Source organism: Pseudorasbora parva, chromosome 16 (assembly GCF_024679245.1).
Source record: "Pseudorasbora parva isolate DD20220531a chromosome 16, ASM2467924v1, whole genome shotgun sequence".
In the NCBI taxonomy this organism is placed as follows: domain Eukaryota; kingdom Metazoa; phylum Chordata; class Actinopteri; order Cypriniformes; family Gobionidae; genus Pseudorasbora; species Pseudorasbora parva.
The window spans coordinates 20,310-37,858 of record NC_090187.1 but is presented as its reverse complement, the minus strand read 5'-3'; the positions used below and the strand labels follow the sequence as shown (position 1 = coordinate 37,858).

Genomic DNA, 17,549 nt, shown 5'->3' with positions numbered 1-17,549 from the left:
CATGTTTCCTGTTCGTTTCATGTCTTATATTTTGAAGTGGATCTCAGTCATGTTTCCTGTTCGTTTCATGTCTTTTATTTTGAAGTTGATCTCCGTCATGTGTTCTGTTCGTTTCATGTCTTTTATTTTGAAGTTGATCTCAGTCATGTTTCCTGTTCGTTTCATGTCTTTTATTTTGAAGTTGATCTCCGTCATGTGTTCTGTTCGTTTCATGTCTTTTATTTTGAAGTTGATCTCCGTCATGTGTTCTGTTTGTTTCATGTCTTTTATTTTGAAGTTGATCTCAGTCATGTTTTCTGTTCGTTTCATGTCTTTTATTTTGAAGTTGATCTCAGTTATGTTTCCTGTTCGTTTCATGTCTTTTATTTTGAAGTTGATCTCAGTCATGTTTCCTGTTCATTTCATGTCTTTTATTTTGAAGTTGATCTCAGTCATGTTTCCTGTTCGTTTCTTGTCTTTTATTTTGAAGTTGATCTCAGTCATGTTTCCTGTTCGTTTCTTGTCTTTTATTTTGAAGTTGATCTCAGTCATGTTTCCTGTTCGTTTCATGTCTTTTATTTTGAAGTTGATCTCAGTCATGTTTCCTGTTCGTTTCTTGTCTTTTATTTTGAAGTTGATCTCAGTCATGTTTCCTGTTCGTTTCATGTCTTTTATTTTGAAGTTGATCTCAGTCATGTTTCCTGTTCGTTTCATGTCTTTTATTTTGAAGTTGATCTCCGTCATGTTTCCTGTTCGTCTCATGTCTTTTATTTTGAAGTTGATCTCAGTCATGTTTCCTGTTCGTTTCTTTTCTTTTATTTTGAAGTGGATCTCAGTCATGTTTCCTGTTCGTTTCTTGTCTTTTATTTTGAAGTTGACCTCAGTCATGTTTCCTGATCGTTTCATGTCTTTTATTTTGAAGTTGATCTCAGTCATGTTTCCTGTTCGTTTCATGTCTTTTATTTTGAAGTTGATCTCAGTCATGTTTCCTGTTCGTTTCTTGTCTTTTATTTTGAAGTTGATCTCATTCATGTGTCCTGTTCGTTTCATGTCTTTTATTTTGAAGTTGATCTCAGTCATGTTTCCTGTTCGTTTCATGTCTTTTATTTTGAAGTTGATCTCAGTCATGTTTCCTGTTCGTTTCTTGTCTTTTATTTTGAAGTTGATCTCAGTCATGTTTCCTGTTCGTTTCATGTCTTTTATTTTGAAGTTGATCTCAGTCATGTTTCCTGTTCGTTTCATGTCTTTTATTTTGAAGTTGATCTCAGTCATGTTTCCTGTTCGTTTCATGTCTTTTATTTTGAAGTTGATCTCAGTCATGTTTCCTGTTCGTTTCATGTCTTTTATTTTGAAGTTGACCTCAGTCATGTTTCCTGTTCGTTTCATGTCTTTTATTTTGAAGTGTATCTCAGTCATGTTTCCTGTTCGTTTCATGTCTTTTATTTTGAAGTTGACCTCAGTCATGTTTCCTGTTCGTTTCATGTCTTTTATTTTGAAGTTGATCTCAGTCATGTTTCCTGTTCGTTTCATGTCTTTTATTTTGAAGTTGACCTCAGTCAAGTTTCCTGTTTGTTTCATGTCTTTTATTTTGAAGTGGATCTCAGTCATGTTTGCTGTTCGTTTCATGTCTTTTATTTTGAAGATGATCTCAGTTTTGTTTCCTGTTCGTTTCATGTCTTTTATTTTGAAGTTGATCTCAGTCATGTTTCCTGTTCGTTTCATGTCTTTTATTTTGAAGTTGACCTCAGTCATGTTTCCTGTTCGTTTCATGTCTTTTATTTTGAAGTGTATCTCCGTCATGTTTCCTGGTTTGTCATGTGGTTCCCATGCCCTCATGTGATCATGTCATGTGCTTCCCTATCTCTTGTGTTCTGTGTTCTCATTGGTTCATTGTTTTGTTAATTGTTCACAGGTGTGTCTGGGTTAGTCATTAGTCCTTGTGTATTTAAGCCCTCTCTAAGCCCTGCTCTAGTGTGGTTAGATGTGGCCTGCTGTTGGTGAGTGGCAGTTCATGGTTCAAATCAAGTTCAAGTTTTCCTTTGTTTTGTTTATGTTCATATTTAAAATTAGACTGCACTTGGGTTCTGCAACACGCCTCCAGTGGATATCCGTTACGCTGTTCTTGTGCAGTTTTTTTTTGCCAGAGATTTGTTTAGCTTGTGGGTTTGGAATGACGTGAGGGAGAGGATTTGATGACAGAGTTTGTTCCCCAAAAAGGTAAATTCTAACTCTATTTTGGCAACTTGTGTAAAATCTCTTTCCCAGTTTCTGTTTAAATGTGTTTTTTGTTGCCTTGTGTATTCCCTTTGTCATTGTGTTTCAGGCTTTGTCCATTTTTGTATTTATGTATTGTGCTTATGTCTTTTTTGGTTTACACCTTTTTATGCTTTTATCCCACATGTATTTGGCTTTTATGTCCTTTCTCGTTATTATCCCTCTTCATGCCCTTATTCCCCTCTGCATTACATCTGAAGTTTAAATGTCTTAATGGCTGGCCTTCTAGCTAAACTAAAACACTGAAGATGATTATTGAACATAGAAGTGTCTGTTCTTCAATCTACCAAACTCACACCTCTTTATCACACCTGATGTTATTTGACTGGGTCAGTTATTATCAGAATTAATTAATGCCATGACACTGGCGTTCAGAACCGTATCTCCACCTCAGCACACTGGTTCCAGCGTAACTGTTGAGAGGGAGTCTGTACAAACATGCCAATGTTCATTCCCATACAGCTTTAAAAATATATCTTTGACTGCATTCATTAATTTGTCTTAACACCATCCCTATGAACGGGTTGTTTTTATTATTTGTCTTCACCCATTTAAGACTTGTTTGACTTTGTTGTTGTATTTTGTGATTTTTTTTTTTTTTCTTCTTTTTTTTATAATTTTTTTTGTCTGCCAATATATTTCTCATTTTCAAGACTTTTTTTGTTTGTTTTTTATACTCCATTTGTAATTTGATAGGATGTCCTTTACTTATGCTCCTTGCATTTGAGCAAATACGCTATTTTTGTAAATATTATTATTTTCATGATCCTCTCTCCACTGACTTTATATTAATATATTATAGAAAATCCCCTTCCTATCTTTACTTTTAAACATTTGCTTTAAAGTACTGTATAAACTTTCTTTATTTTTTTTAATGAACTATTTCTGTCCTTATGCTGTAGTGCTCTTTTCTTTCTCTCTGACTGCCTTGTGTATGTATTTTTGTTTTTAAGGCCTTTTGTACTGTGTGCTCTTTTATTTCTGCTTTATTTTCTATGGCTTTTTGCCCATTTGTATTTGTACCTGATGTTTTACTTGATCGGTTTTAATATTTATAAATGTAAAAGAAACAAAGAAATGCAGAAAACTTTAATTCCTCGATTAAAATGGCCAGTTGTGTTAATTGGGAACTTAATTTATTTGCTTTGACCTTCTGGAAATGTGAAGAACTTTTTAGTGGTCAACCGATGTAACTCATTTGTGCAAATTGTTTCTTTACTTGTTGAGCAATGTTCGCCAACAGCTTTATGGTGGAGAGTTTGGTCATCCTTCAATGCCGCCTCTGGTTAACCAATGTGAGTTATTCTACTATAACAGCAGAACAGGGTGTAGTCATTCATCTGTCGCTGCATATCCAACGCCACTTCAGCTCCAATATATAGGGGTATCCCGCACTCAGGGAGAGTTGGGGAGCAGAGATGTATTTATCAATGTGTGTACTAAAACTTTAGGGATGGTTGCATGGTGCTTCTCAAAATGGTTTCAAAGTGGTTTACTTTACCTTTGTAATAAGGCTCTTTTCGATACATTTATGCAACTATTATCTACTTGTGTTTGTGTGCCTGTGTACCTTTTTGTATTAATGCCCTTGTGTCCTCTTGTATGCACCATTACATTTTTAAAGCTTGTCATGATTTTTGCCTTGCTTTTTTCATTGCACCTTTTTTAATGGTTGGTTTCATTTATTTATGCTCTTGTGCCCTTAGTCTTTATGTATATTTTGCAATTTAGGCTTTTTATTATGCCTTTTATACGCCTTTGATTTATGAACACTGATATAATGACTGTCTTTTCATGGTCCTTTCTATTAGTTTCCCTTTTTACTCTTGAGTTTCTTACTAATTTTTGTATTTACATTGCCTCTTTTTATATTTTGTACATTTTAATAGCCGTTTTCATTCAGCATTACATTACCAGAATGACTTTAACAGTAAATATACTTATAGTGTTCCCACAAACAACAGCTTTCTGGCTTTTTAAGATACCATTTACACAACAGCAGCGACATACTGGTAACGTTTGTGATATCAGACATGATCTTTAAACGCCGCACTGTTGTCTTCCTCCATTATGCCCCTCACTCACAGCTTTACAAATTAAAAAGCTTACTGTAAACAGTGCGGCATAATTTCCATAAGTTATGATTGGTCCAAGGCAGAGTTCTTCCATTATCACGTTCTGACTTTATACATGAAAATACCCATAATCTTCATTCCATGTTCACAAAGAGCACATACCAGCAATTTACTAGTATTGTTACAACTTCTCTTACTGGTCAGAGCCAGTTTACCTGTATTTTTGAAAAAGTCCTGTTCACACATCTGTTTCCAGTAATTTACCAGTAAAGGTTGTATGTGTTAAAGGGGCTAATGTTCTAGCTGTTTTTTTGTTGTTGTTTGTTTGTTGCCCTTTATGTTTTTGCAGGTTTATGAGGGTGAAACATGGTTGTGGTTGATCATTATGATGGTTCAGCCAAGCTTTTTTTAGGGTTTACAAATGTTTTCTGCCTTCCAGCTGTGCTGTCTTGTGTTTGAGACTTTATCTGTTTTAGTTAGTAAGGACATGTTTTATCTTCTTCTTTCGGCTGTTCCCTTCAGGGTTTGCAACAGCGACTCACCTTCCTCCATCTAGTCCTATCCTCTTCTCTCAGTCCGACTACCTTCATGTCCTCCTTCACTGTATCCATAAACCTCTTCTTTGGTGTTCGATCTTCTGCCTGGCAGCTCTAACCTCAGCTTCCTTTTACATATATAATCACTCTCCCTCTGAACATGTCCAAGCCATATCAAACCTGGCCTCTCTAACTCTGTCTCCAAAACATCTCCCATGTGCTGTCCCTCTGATGTACTGATTCCCGATCCTATCCATCCTCGTCACTCCCAAAGAGAACCTCAGCATCTTCAGCTCTGCTACCTCTAGCTCTTCCTCCTGTCTTTTCCTCAGTGCAACTGTCTCCAAACCATACAACATCACTGGTCTCACTACTGTCCTGTACACCTTTCCTTTCATTCTGGCTGGGACACAACATCACACAACAGACCTGACACTTTTCTCCACCCATTCCAAACTGCCTGCACACGCTTCTTCACCTCTTTTCCACACTCCCCATTGCTCTGGGCTGTTGACCCAAAGTACTTAAAATCCTGCACCTTCTTTACCTCTTCTCCCTGTAACCTCGCTGTTCCACTTGGTTCTCTCTCATTCACACACATGTATTCTGTCTTGCTGTGACTAACCTTCGTTCCTCTTCTCTCCAGAGCAAACCTCCACCTCTCTAGACTTTCCTCCACCTGCTCCCTGCTCCCACTACAGATCACAATGACATCCGCAAACATCATACTCCATGGAGATTCCTGTCTGCCCTCCTCTGTCAGCCTGTCCATCACCACCGCAAACAAGAAGGGGCTCCGAGCTGATCCTTGATGCAATCGCACCTTCACCGTGAAGTCCTCTCTCACCTACGGCACACCTTACCACTGTCCTACTGCTCTCATACATATCCTCCACCACTCTAACATACTTCTCTGCCACTCCAGACCCCCTACAATACCACAGCTCCTCTCTTGGCACTCTGTCTAATGCTTTCTCTAAATCTACAAAGACACAATGGAGCTCTTTCTAACCCTCTCTGTGCTTCTCCATTAACATTCTCAAAGAAAATAATGCATCTGTAGTGCTCTTTCTTGGTGTGAAACCATACTGCTGGTCACAAATGTCCACTTCTCCCCTTAGCCTTGCTCTCTTCATCCTCTTCAAAGCTATCCTAACTTCACCATTGCCAATACTTTCTATTTCCTGGTCAACAATATTTGCCTTTACAACTCTTCTCTGTGTCATTTTCCTTATTCATCAGTTCCCACCCTCCTGTCACCTGTCAACACACTTCCATTTCAATCTTTAATCAGTCTAACCTGCTGCACATCCTTTCCATCTCTATCCCTCTGCCTTGCCAACCGATACACATCCCTCTCACCTTCTTTACCATCTAACCTTGCATTCATGTCCTCATACACTTTATGTTTGACCGTTGCCACCTCTATCTTAACCTCAGGCTGCATCACCCTATATTCCTGTCTACTTTCCTCTGTCCTGTCACTTTCCTACTTCTTCCTAGCCAGCCTCTTCCTCTGGATACTCTCCTGGACTTTCTCATTCCACCACCAAGTCTCCTTGTCTTCTTTCCTCCTTCCAGATGACACACCTAGCACCTTTCTACCCGTCTCCCTGATCACTGTGGCTGTAGAGGTCCAGTCCTCTGGAAGGCCTTCTTGACCTCCTAAAGCTTGTCTCAACTCCTCCCTGGAAACCACACAGCACTTCCTTTTCCAACTTCCACTACTTTGTCTTCTGCTCTGCCTTTACTCTCTTCATCTTCCTCACCATCAGTCATCTTACACACCACCATCCTATGCTGTCTAGCTACACTCTCACCTACCACTACTTTACAATAGCTAATTTCCATCAGATTACAGTGTCTACATAAAATATAGTCCACTCATGTGCTTCTGCAACCACTCTTATATTTTACCCTGTGTTCCTGCCTCTTCTGTGTCCAACACAGCCATTTTCATACTTTTAGCAAAGTCTACCCGCCACTGTCCTTCTGGGTTCCTTTCCTGAAGACCAAACCTGCTCATCACTTCCTCATCCCCACTATTCCCTTCCCCAACATGTCTATTCAAATCTGCCCCTATCACTACCCTCTCACCTCTGAGAACAGTCTGCATCCCTTCCTCCAACTCGCTCCAGAATCTGTCTGTCATCTTGCTTACAACCTACTTGTGTAGCCAACATGTGTAACAACATTCAACATCACATCTTCAATATCCATCCTATCCTATCTGACACTCTCTTTACCTCTAGAAAACATTCTTCACAAACTCCTCCTTCAGGATCACCCCAACTCCATTTTTCTGCCTGTCCACACCCTTATAAAACAGTTAAAACACTGCTCCAATGCTTTTAGCCTTGCTCCCTTTCCACCTGCTCTCCTGGACACACAGAATGTCAACTTTCCTCCTCTGCATCATATCTACCAGTTCTCTGTCTTTACCTGTCATTGTACCAACATTCAATGTCCCTACTTTCAGTCCTAAACACCTGCCTTTCCTCTTCTCTCTCTGCCCACTGACACGCCTTCCTCCTCTAACACACTTTCCTTCTCTCCTTCTTTGATTAGCAGTAGCCCATTTTCCACCAGTGCCCTGTAGGTCAACGACACTGGCGGTTGTTGTTGTTAACCCTGACCCAACTGATCCGGTATGGAAGTCATTTTTGTGATTCACATAATGAATTTGGCAAAACTTTTATGTCGGATGCCCTTCCTGACACAATCCTCTCTATTTATCCGGGGTTGGGACCAGCCTAAAAGATAAATTGGTGTGTGACCTTCTGTGGCTAGATTGTGGTGAGGAGATCCTTTAAAATATGCCGTTAAACCTGTCAGCAAGCTTAAAATGTGTGCCTTATCCCTTGGAGTTATTCTACTTTTACATTTGTTTCCTTTACTGTGACAGACTAAACCTAAATTTATGTCCCTTTCAAATTTTCTATGTATCCTTTGTACGCTTCCTTTTATACTCCTTGCATTTATAACTGTCAAACTAATGGCTCAGTGAGTGAATCACCACTTGTTCTGCCAAGCTCCTAATCTCCTGCATTACCACTGGTTTATGCCCAGCATTAGGTCATCAGTGGTTTCTACACAGCTTCGCTCAGCCACTCCCTTTGCCAAAGACAGCCAGTCCTTCATAACATGTGATTTGACATCTCTACCTCTGGCTTCTTGCTTTCTGCACTCTGGCTCCAATGCAGTCGGTTCTACCCCATGTCCACCAACCAATTCTTCACTGCTGTTTTGTTTTTATGCATGTGTAATTGTATCTAAGCATTTGTTCTGAAAAAAAAAGAAATAAAAAAAATTTGAAAAAAATATTTTTTGTTGCAAGCAGGGGGGTAGGGGGGTAGGGGGGTAGGGGGGTAGGGGAATGAAAAATCCAAGATCAGGGACCCTAAGGTCCCTGAAATGGTTGTGCACGGTCCAGCCTTCTACTGACCACTAAAGGCGGCCCAGGTCCAAAGATAGCCAACAACGTTACCATGTCCTGCTAGTGCCATTATATGTATAATAATTTTCATTATTTTTTATTATAAGCCAGATAAGTATGTATCATCACATCAGTTTATTTATTTATTTACTATATTAACCATTTATGTTATTTAACCCACATTATATTTTATATAGCCACTCATCATTTTTTTCTCTGTTTTTTTGCAGGAATCCAGGGCTACGTCCACGAGGGGTACGCCAGGCCGGGCTGGATCCACGCGGGGTGCGGAGTCGAGGGTTGACCCATCTGGACCCCAGGTAAGAGGGGTAGGTTTTAGGTAGGGTTTTGTGGTGGGGGTTAGCATGATGAGAGGGCTGTAGACCCCCTGGTGACATTGCCAGGGGTGTCTGGGTAGGTTTAGGGGTGATGTGGGTATGTTTATATATTTATTAGCCAGGGGTATCTGGGTAGGTTTAGGTGTGGGGTTAGGGTTAGGGTTAGGGTTAGGGTTAGGGTTAGGGTTAGGGTTAGGGTTAGGGTTGGGGTTGGGGTTGGGGTTGGGGTTGGGGTTGGGGTTAGGGGTTAGGGTTGGGGTTAGGGTTAGGGTTAGGGTTAGGGTTAGGTTTTCTGTATTTCCAGCCATCGGGTTCCAGGGAACCCGATGACGGTTGTGCACTGGCCATCCATTCCACTGACCGCTTTGAAATAGTATGGGATCAATATTGTCTCCCACCAACTCTCCCTCTATTTTTATGAATCTTTTTAGGCGTTATGTTATTTATTATATTATTTATTTATTTATTTATCTTTATTGATATGTTTGTATGAGTTAATGCATGTATTTATTTGTTTGTATATTTGTTAATTGATTTATTAATCTTTTTTTCTCCCTTTTTCCTTCTCTTCTAGGTCCAGTTCAATGTAAAAGTTTTGAAGGGATCCCAAAACCCGGTGTTGTGCTGACCTCTAGTGTTCAGAGAGGTGTTCTGACCTCTCAGCACATGTGCAGGTAAGTATTAAAAGGGTCAAGGGTCAATCTTTACCATAGACTGGCAAAAGGAGTACACGGGCAGAAATGAAGAGGTAAACCCGTTGAATTTAATTACAAATATATTTATTTACTCAATTTAATCCAGGTAGCGCTTGCTGTATGAAAAAGCGGGCTATTTGAGCTGAGGGTTATTTTAAGCAGGGTAGTTTTATTGCTAGGGTTCCCTTGGGTAGGTTTTAGGGTTCTGTGTGGTGTTGGTCAGTCCAGGGTTATTTTGGGTAGGGTTAGGTGATGAAAAGGGTCCAGATGTCCAGGGTTATTTCGGGTAGGGTTAGGTATGAGAGGGTTTAGATGTCCAGGGGTTTCTTTTGGGTAGGGTTAGGTGATGAGAAGGGTTAAGATGTCCAGGGTTATTTCGGGTAGGGTTAGGTAATGAGAGGGTTTAGATGTCCAGGGTTATTTCGGGTAGGGTTAGGTAATGAAAAGGGTTAAGATGTCCAGGGTTATTTTGGGTAGGTTTAGGTGAGAAGAGGGGTCAGATGTCCAGATGGTGGTGAGGGGTAGGTTTTTGGAGGTGCCGTGTGCCAGTCAACAGGATCTTGACCATCTTAGGTTTCGTTCAGACCCCTGGGGAAGCGTGTGTCCAAACGTTTAATCCACAACGCTTCTATTTTGAGTCGATCACTGAGAGACCAGGAAGGGTTGGCCTGAAGGCCTGTGACCCTTAGGGCAGACAGACCATGTAGTAGGAAATGCTGTACTACATGTCTGCGTTTTTCTATTTTGTGTGTAATATTGTGTACGTGCTGGTATATGCGTACTCTTAACTGGTTTTTGGTCTGACCGACGTATTGTTTATGGCACTGGGTGCAGTATAATAAATAAATGCAGTTGGTGGTTTCGTGGGATAGAGATCTGGGAAGTTGAAATACCTTTTTGGAGAATCTACTGACCACTAACTGTGCTGGCGTGTAATATTTGCATTTTCCAATGCGGCCCTTTGGAGGTGCCGTGTAAATTTTACTCTGTACTAATTTATCCGATAAGTTAGTATTTCTTCTGTATGCCGCTATTGGTTTGTGTTTTTTTAGGTAGTGGGTAGATTCTAAGAATTTTTGGAAATTGGCTTTGAGTTCCAGATTCAGTTGTGTGCTTTGTGGCGAAAAGTGGGCAACCAAGGGGAGGATTTTATTTCTGGAGACTGTGTTTTCCCCAGGGGGGGCTTGTGGTCTGTCAAAAGTTTTTAGGATCTTTCTGAGGAAGGATCGAGAGTATCCCCTGTGTCTTAGGGCCGCAAAGAGAGTCCGGACAGCCGAGTGAAAGGAAGCTGGTTGGGTACAGATTCTTTTGAACCTGAGTAATTGAGATTTTATGATGCCTCTGAAAGTATGTTTAGGGTGGAAACTTTTTTTATGTAGTAATGAGTGTGTGTCCGTCTCTTTAAAATAAACTCTGAAGTCCAGTAAGCCTGTTTCTAAGAATTCTGGGCCCTTATAGGAGACCACGTCCAAAAAGTTGACTTCCTCGGGGTCAAATGTGTATTTGATTTTGATGGACTTTTGGTGTGTATTCAGATGGTCAGTGAAGGTAACAAAGTCCTCCCTAGAGTATGTCCATATACCCCATATATCATCTAGGAACCTGTAGTATGCATACGGCTTTTTTGTAGCTGCGTTCAAAGCTGATTGTTCCCAATCTGCCATAAATATGTTGGCATATGAGGGAGCAAATTTCTTACCCATTGCAGTCCCCTTGATCTGCAAATAGAATTTGGAGTCAAATTCAAAATCATTTCTTGTTAAATTAATCTCCAACAGTTTGAGTATATATTGATCTGGTCTTTTGGGGTCTGGATGTTTCTCCATGAACTTTTCCACAGCTTTGAGGCCTACCTCAGTCTCTATATTAGTATATAGGCTGTCTATATCTATGGTGAAGAGAAATGCATTCTTAGGTATTTTAAGTTTTTTAATTTTAGATATAAAATCATACGTATCCTTAATGTAGCTAGGGTGGCATATGGATATGGGGTTCAAAAAATGTTCTATATATTCAGCTATATAGTAAGTTTCACTGTTGCAATCTGAAACTATTGGTCTGCCCGGAGGGATTTCACCCGGGATGCTCCATTTTTCAGGTTCCTTATGTATTTTAGGCAGTAAGTAGAACCTTCTGGGCCTGGGGGGATTCTCTCCTAATAGGTATTTCATCTGAGCCCCACTAATTATTTTTTTATCATACATTTCATTTAGTATCTCTTCTACCATGATTCTAGTTTGCGGATATATCGGTTCTTCTAGTGTACAATAGTGTTCCTTAACTGCCAACTGTCTCTGTCCTTCCCAAATGTATTGTTTTTTATCCATGATAATTGTTGCATTCCCCTTGTCCGCAGGTTTAATAATGATGTCTCTATTTCTTTGTAATTCTAATAATGCTTTTCTTTCTCTCCTGGTTAGGTTATCTGGTGTTTCAAGGCCCCAGTTTAGATGTTTGAAGGCATAATGGTCAGCTCTGATTATCTGCGTGATCTGCTTCGGTAAGTTAGAAAGGGCTGGGGTCCAATCTGAATTTTCAGTGAAGGGAACTTTTTGTTTTTGTGTCTTTTTTCCTTCAAAAAAGGTTTCCAGTTGGACCCTTCTGTGGTAGGCCTGCATGTCTTTTAATAATTTAATTTTTTGTGTTTTAACTCCCCTAGGTGTCGGAATAAAAGAAAGACCTTTTAGCAGAACCGCACGTTGATCTTTGGATAATTTAAATTTCTTTGAGAGATTAATAATTAGCTTGTTTGATTCCTGTTTTGGACTCTTATCAATCAGCAGTTTAAATGCGTTTTCCAATGCTGTAACATGGCTTTGGCTGTCAGGGCCTTCCAGTGTATCCCATCATTTTCTACAATAAACTGTTCGCTGGGGAGTGGTGGGATGTGACCGGTGATTTTCTTTATGTGGTTGTTTAGGTGTTCGATCATCATTTGCTCATACAGTGGAAGTGTTCTGGCAAAATTGATGAGCGGGAAGAATACTTCCGTGTTGGGAAGTCTCTTGGTAACAGCCCTGCAGGCCTTTTGCAGTTCAGTGATGGCCGCAATTCTGTATCTCTGTTGTCTGTTATTGAATCCAAAAGACAGGATAATTTTTTCAGGTTCAACTTCAATTGTGGCCTTTTCAATTAAATTAGCCGCATGTTGTAGTTTAGCACCTGGAAAGCTATCGACCTGAAGGTCAGGGCAGTTATAGGTCGGCAATCTGGACACGTTGGAGTCTCCTATTATAACATATTTTTTGTTTAGAGTGAGACTCCAATCGGACATTTTTTTGCCCGTGTTTATGTGTCTTGTTGGTCCCGTTGTCGGGTCATCATTAGTAGGGGCTGGTATCTGCACATTTGTGACCTCTGCCTCATTTATATTAATAGGTGCTATCATTAGGGGGAGATTTTCAGTCATTTCTTCATTTCTGTTATCTTGTTGACCCTCTAGTGCTGCTGTCTCAGAAGAGTTTTCTGCATTATTTACTCTGCCCATATCTGTGTAGGGTGTGAGAGGGATTTTTTCAAGTAAGGCCTTTCTGGGCCTCGGTTGAGGAGTGTAGTGTGAGGTGCTGGCTTCACACTGTTCAATCTCTACTGTGGTTTCTTTTGGGGCATCTAAGTTCTGAGGGGGTTCATCCCCTTCTTTAAGGAACCTGGATAGAGGTGAGAGGCCTCGTATGGGTGCCTCTGTGCTTTCAGCATACAAGGAAAAGCTCATCAGAGATGAGTGATCTGAGCCTCTGCGGGCTAATTGCACTGGCGGTGCCACGGGTGAGCTTTCCTCATTGTTAGGCTCTTTCTCGGAAACCACTGGTTCTTTTTCTAATATCACCTCATGGTGCGGTGACATATTCATATCAGCGCGTTGTGACCCTTCACTGGAAATGGTGGGCATATGATCAGGCAGAACTGTTTGGACTCTGCGGGGACCAGTTATTCTTTGTATTCTAGGGGAAGGAACTGGGGCCTGTATGGGCCTGAGTATGACCTCTGGGTCTAATGGATTACGCTCAACCTCTTCCTCATCCTCCTCATCAAAAGACCAGTCCCCACGATGTTTTGGTGGGCTCACTGAGGTTGGTACTGTTAGCAATGAGGGTGATGTTTGGACTTCTATGTGTTGTACACCTTTTTTAGGGCGTACAGAGACCTGTGGTGGAATCAGGGAAGGAGGACCCCGAAACCGAGTAGGAGGAGAGGTGGAAGGAGTAGCAGGCCTCGTTGCTGCGACTTGTGCATATGTACGAGGGCTTGATGCCTCTCTGGTGACCGGGTTTGTTGGGTTTTGAGTCACAGTTTCTATTTCGAATAGTTCTGCTGTTATAAGAGCTTCTGCCTGTTCGACAGTGTCGGTGCTAACTTTGCCCCCATAATTTTTATCAGTCCAGGTTGAAGCCACCTCAAACGCCTGAGGCCAGTCTGCCTGGTCGGTTTGTTCGCGGATTTCTTTTAAGGTAACTTCAATCAAGGACTCGTAGTGTTGTTCTAGGACCAACTGGGTTGTATATGACCAGTTTTTTGCATTTCCCTCTAATAACTGGTTGACTTGTTCAGCTGGGAAGGCCGGTTTCACTGTGTTGACCAATAAGTTGGTCAGTCTCTGAAAGGTGATGGGCTGGTTTCCTTCGACTTTGGTCGTTACTTTGCCCAAATGATGAACAAGTCTAATCAGTCTGTACATTAATTTAATGGCATTTTTGAGCTTCGGAGGGGCTGGGATGAAGTCTGTATTCTGATGTGATGTTCTATTGTTTGTTTGATTCTGTTTTGCCCTGTCTGTGTTTTTCTGAGAGTAATTTTGTGTGTTTCTATTGTTTTTAGGTCCTTTTGTGCTGGGGAGGACAACATCTCTATCATGGTGAGATGAAGCTCTGGGATATGTGACCTGTCTGGGTCTCTGCTCATCATAATATTCTTTTCTGTTGTTGTAATTTTCAAATTTGTTTCTGTACTGAGTGGTTCTATTTTTCTGATTGCGATTTTCTTGGATCTTTTTGTTGTAGGGTCTGTATGGACCTGGGACAGATCTGTGAAAATTTTGAGCTGCATCGTATTTATTATTGTTGTTTTTGTACAGATTCTGTGTGTATCTGTGTGGGCCATTAGGTGCCTCATTCATTCTCTGTACATACCCTCTTTTTGGAGGGTATGTGTATTTAGGACGAGAAGAAAAATTATCATTCCTTCTCGTTCTATAGTCGGGTGTTCCATCTCTCTGCCTTGGGCGAGTATATGGTGCAGGACGTTGTCCAGCTCGTCCCCTAAGGCTTTCCATAATTTAACACACCGACAAGGTGACAGAGAATGAGAATAAATCCAGGTTTGTTGTAAATGAATCAAATAAATGCAGCAAATGGAATGGTGCAAGTGAAAATAATGGCAATAAAGTGAAAATAATGGATATAAAGAGAAAATAATGAATTGAAAAATAAAATAAAATGAAGAAAATAAAGAAAATAAAAGGTCTTTTTTGTATTTGGTTAAGTTCAAGCCAAATCGCGACGTTTCGGTACAATTAGTACCTTCTTCAGGCTGGCTTGAATAAATTTATATAAAATATACCGGTATAATATTGAGAATCAATGAATAATATAGCGAAGCAATGAATGGAATAGCAGTTTGTAGAGAATCAACCGTCCGTGGCAGTAGTAACTCAGCGAGTGAGCCGCGGAGGCGGCGCGGACCTTTAAAAAGCACGCTCGTGTGGGCGTGGCCTGGTCCGTGTTTAAAGTGCTAAAATAAGCCTTTCCAAACTCGCAAAAAATCCAAAAAGTGCTCGAATTGTTGCAGGAGATGTTTTGTAAGATGATACAATCGGAGATTAATTTTAAGGTGATGTTTTAAGCTTATTTTGCTGTTTTGTAGCTGATGTATGAACGGTTGACGTCACTTGTTGAGTTGCGTCTTTTGAAAAACGTCTCCCCGTTGAATTTTATGAATGGGTGACGTCACTGCCTTTTCGAACATGAAGTTGCATTTTTTGAAAAATGCATCCTATATCCCATTGTATTTAACCGAAAATAAGGTTTTTATGCATGTTTGAGAGTTTGAGAAAAAAAATTAAAATCTCCAAAATGTGTTGAACTGTGGAAATGTGTCTTGTGATTTTTTTAATATTCATTTAAACCATAATTTCCAGCATGTTTTTTATCTCTTGTGAATATATAATCACTGTATGTGTTTTTCCATAATAAAGCCTACTTATGATGAAGTATACCTGTATACACACATTAGATTTATTTATTTGTGTGTGTATATAATGTAATTTATTCTTATGATATAATGTTTGTACACCATTCATGTGGTGTTTTATAGGAAAGATAGGGACAGAAGGTCTTGAGAGTCCAACTTGATCCCAACCATTATCAAAGTTCAGAGAAGGAGGCACGGGCTGGATTAGGTTTTCTGTATTTCCAGCCATCGGGTTCCAGGGAACCCGATGACGGTTGTGCACTGGCCATCCATTCCACTGACCGCTTTGAAATAGTATGGGATCAATATTGTCTCCCACCAACTCTCCCTCTATTTTTATGAATCTTTTTAGGCGTTATGTTATTTATTATATTATTTATTTATTTATTTATCTTTATTGATATGTTTGTATGAGTTAATGCATGTATTTATTTGTTTGTATATTTGTTAATTGATTTATTAATCTTTTTTTCTCCCTTTTTCCTTCTCTTCTAGGTCCAGTTCAATGTAAAAGTTTTGAAGGGATCCCAAAACCTGGTGTTGTGCTGACCTCTAGTGTTCAGAGAGGTGTTCTGACCTCTCAGCACATGTGCAGGTAAGTATTAAAAGGGTCAAGGGTCAATCTTTACCATAGACTGGCAAAAGGAGTACACGGGCAGAAATGAAGAGGTAAACCCGTTGAATTTAATTACAAATATATTTATTTACTCAATTTAATCCAGGTAGCGCTTGCTGTATGAAAAAGCGGGCTATTTGAGCTGAGGGTTATTTTAAGCAGGGTAGTTTTATTGCTAGGGTTCCCTTGGGTAGGTTTTAGGGTTCTGTGTGGTGTTGGTCAGTCCAGGGTTATTTTGGGTAGGGTTAGGTGATGAAAAGGGTCCAGATGTCCAGGGTTATTTCGGGTAGGGTTAGGTATGAGAGGGTTTAGATGTCCAGGGGTTTCTTTTGGGTAGGGTTAGGTGATGAGAAGGGTTAAGATGTCCAGGGTTATTTCGGGTAGGGTTAGGGTTAGGGTTAGGGTTAGGGTTAGGGTTAGGGGTTAGGGTTAGGTATGAGAGGGTTTAGATGTCCAGGGGTTTCTTTTGGGTAGGGTTAGGTGATGAGAAGGGTTAAGATGTCCAGGGTTATTTCGGGTAGGGTTAGGGTTAGGGTTAGGGTTAGGGTTAGGGTTAGGGTTAGGGTTAGGGTTAGGGTTAGGGTTAGGGGTTAGGGTTAGGTAATGAGAGGGTTTAGATGTCCAGGGTTATTTCGGGTAGGGTTAGGGTTAGGGTTAGGGTTAGGGTTAGGGTTAGGGGTTAGGGTTAGGGTTAGGGTTAGGGTTAGGGTTAGGGTTAGGGTTAGGGTTAGGGTTAGGTTAGGGTTAGGGTTAGGGTTAGGGTTAGGGTTAGGGTTAGGGTTAGGGTTAGGGTTAGGGTTTAGGGTTAGGGTTAGGGTTAGGGTTAGGGTTAGGGTTAGGGTTAGGGTTAGGGTTAGGTTAGGGTTAGGTTATAGGGATAAAAACGAAAAGTGCACCCCCTTGAAGTGCACCCCCCCCGTAACTCCGCCCCCTTTGGTCCTAGGGGGCAGAAACTTCGCCCTTATACTAATTAGGCCACGCCCTGTCGATTGGGCGTGGTCCCATCCCTCTAGCTCCTCCCCTTTTCGAGATATGGTTTTGCACCCCCACAAGTGCACCCCCGCTTTAACTCCACCCCCTTTGGTCCTAGGGGGAGCAACCTTCGCCCATATACTAATTAGGCCACGCCCAGTCGATTGGGCTTGGTCCCATGCCTCTAGCGCCACCAGGTGCCGAGATATGATATTGCACCTTTTGTGATATTGCACCCCCCGGTGCATTTTGCTTCCTTTTGTGCTAGGTGGAACAAAATTGGTGTATATACTAATTGGGGCACGCCCAGTCGATTGGGCTTGGTCCCGTACCTCTAGCGCCACCAGGTGCCGAGATATGGTATTGCACCCCCGGTGAATTTTGCTTCCTTTTGTGCTAGGTGGAACAAAATTGGTGTATATACTAATTGGGGCATCCCCAG

The 17,549-nt window shown here is 40.8% G+C and overlaps 1 long non-coding RNA gene across 2 annotated transcripts; it reads left to right on the top strand.

Annotated features, from left to right (window-relative positions):
- Positions 1-9,209: 9,209 nt before the first annotated feature.
- LOC137043351 (uncharacterized) lies at positions 9,210-15,340 on the top strand. Of its 2 annotated transcripts, XR_010898458.1 has the most exons (4): positions 9,210-9,312; positions 11,754-11,833; positions 14,149-14,185; positions 14,331-15,340. It is a non-coding gene; the product is annotated as an uncharacterized lncRNA (long non-coding RNA). The 2 variants fall into 2 exon arrangements; XR_010898457.1 differs by lacking the exon at positions 9,210-9,312 and having other exon boundaries at positions 11,206-11,833.
- The last annotated feature ends 2,209 nt before the right edge of the window (positions 15,341-17,549 follow it).